Here is a 2,500-nt window from a genome sequence, read left to right as displayed (position 1 = left end):
TCCTCAGGGGCGTGGAAGGAAATAACTTCTGATAAGGAAATTCTCTCCACTGTAATGGGAATGAAAATTCATTTTGATGAACCTCCCCAACAACATTTTCTACCCACATGTAAGAGGACCCCCAGTGAAGAAGCTGTTATCGATCTAGAAGTGGAAACCTTCTATCGAAAAGTGCCATTGAGCCCACCGGGCACAGTCATGGAGAAATGATTTCTGATGTATTCGTGCGTGTGAAAAAAGATGGTGGTCACAGAATGATTCTTAACTTTTAGAATCTTAACAAAGATGTCAGCAAACTCCATTTTAAGATGGACACTCTCAACACCATCATTAAACTAGTTGAGAAAGATTGTTTCATGGCGCCAATTGACTTGAAATACGCATACTCGTCCGTGCCCATCACCACATCGTACAGGAAATACTTACGATTTTTTGGAGGGGGCAACTTTATCAGTTCACATGCTTACCCAATGGCCTCTCATGCGGCCCCAGAAAGTTTACCAAACTTCTTAAACTCGCACTAAGAGAGTTACATCTCAAGGGTCATATCTCCAGCCGCTATACAGACGACCTGTACTTACAGGGGAAGACTTATGATGCCTGTGTGCATAATGTTATAGACACCGTAATTCAAATTGATACCTTGGGACTCGCAACCCACCCAGAAAAATCTGTCTTTAACCCAACCCAACAACTAGTAATTCTGGGTTTCGTTCTGAACTCAGTTAATATGACAATTACATTAACTCAGGAAAAATCCCTGGCACTCCAAACTGTGTGCACATTGCTGCTTAACACGGCTTCTCCTACTATAAAGGAGGTAGCACGAATGCTCGGAAAGATGGTTTCATCTTTTCCTGGGGTCATGTACGGGGCTCTATACTATCGCCACATTGAACTTGCGCACTGCGAAACAACCGATGGAATTTTGACAGTCGCATGTCTTTATCGGCGAATGCTAAATCGGACCTTGAGTGGTGGATAGCTAATGTGATGACAGCGGAAAATGTAATGACCCAGGATCAGCCATCATGCGAGCTGATGACAGATGATTCTAACGAGGTTTTGTTGACCGTTCTGATGTAACTGAATATCTATTGAGGGACTCAGTAAACAAACTTGCTGTTCCATTGCCCCGCACCAACTTTTTGAAAAACAGCTTTAGTTACAGTGGTACGGTACTTTGGAACAGTTTACCTTCTGATCTGCGGCAGGCAGAATCTTTAAGTGACTTTAGTCATCTACTCAACTCATTTTATCCTCTTAAGTAATTTTTGTATTTTTAGACACGGCATTCATGTAAAGCAGTTTTTTATGGTTTTGGATTAGATGTAGGATTGGATATTGTTAGTTAGATACAGTTAGTTTAATTATGTAATTACATATTAATTAATAACTGATGAATATACCGTGTTGAAATAAAGTTCACATACATACATACATACATACATACATACAGGGTTGGGGGGCTCTGTGCGGACCACAGTCGACAGGTGGCCTTTGGGCTTCGGACGAAAAGCGCCACCACATTAACTACCTAGAACTGTTAGCAGTTTTCTAGGCCCTAAAACTCTTTGTAGCTCGCACAGATTGATAACACCACTGTGGTTGGGGTAATAAACCACATGGCAAAAAGCCAGTCTGGGCACTTAAACAAATTATGCAAGGAAATTTGAGATTGGTGTATACCACGAAATCTCCGGATCAGTGCAGGACACATTGCAGGGAAAGCTAATGTAGAAGCTGATCTGGAATCCAGACAAAACCAAACCATAACTGAATGGATGCTAAATGCAACCTTGTTCTCTCCATCCCTGAAAACATTGCAATTTGCACCAGATATCGACCTATTCGCATCTAGACTGAACAAACAGCTTCCTAATTATGTCGCATATAAGCCAGTTCCAGAATCAATAGCCATTAATGCCTTCACAATCAACTGGGCAAAACTGGAGTTCTATGCCTTTCCCCCCTTTAGTGTTATAGCAGCTGTGCTCAAGAAGATCCAGGAGGACAAAGCCACTGGTGTCTGCGTGCTTCCCAACTGGCCGACACGGGCCTGGTTCCCCAAGGCAATGAAAATGACGGTACAGAAACCAGTCGTGTTGGAAGCGAGCAAAACACTACTCCATTTGCCCAACCAACCAACCACACTCCATCCGCTCCACAATTAACTGACCCTGCTTGTTTGCCACTTATCAGGACGCACCTGAACAATAAAGAGATCTCAGCTACTGCGAAAGATATCATTATGGCCTCTTGGCGCGCTAGTACTGCTAAACAGTACCAAATACACCTCTCGCGTTGGGAAATGTTTTGTAAATCTCGGAACATTAACAAATTTAACGCTAGTATTGAAAATGGAATTGATTTTCTGGCACCCCTTTATGAGAAAGGCTTGGTATACAGCGCTAGGTCTGCCCTGTCTTCAGTACTTGACCTTCCAGGTGGTAATACATTTGGTACGCACCCGCTTGTAACTGGATTTCTTAAGGGCGTC

The 2,500-nt window shown here is 42.8% G+C and overlaps 1 protein-coding gene across 1 annotated transcript in view; it reads right to left on the bottom strand.

The window, feature by feature from the left end:
• Positions 1-2,500, bottom strand: part of LOC137988819 (protein NLRC3-like) — a 31,081-nt gene that overhangs the window by 13,879 nt on the left and 14,702 nt on the right. The window lies entirely within an intron of this gene.

The sequence above is a fragment of the Montipora foliosa genome, unplaced genomic scaffold (assembly GCF_036669935.1).
Source record: "Montipora foliosa isolate CH-2021 unplaced genomic scaffold, ASM3666993v2 scaffold_428, whole genome shotgun sequence".
Taxonomy (NCBI): Eukaryota; Metazoa; Cnidaria; class Anthozoa; order Scleractinia; family Acroporidae; genus Montipora; species Montipora foliosa.
The sequence above is the reverse complement of the archived record's forward strand: the minus strand, read 5'-3'. Positions and strand labels throughout refer to the sequence as shown.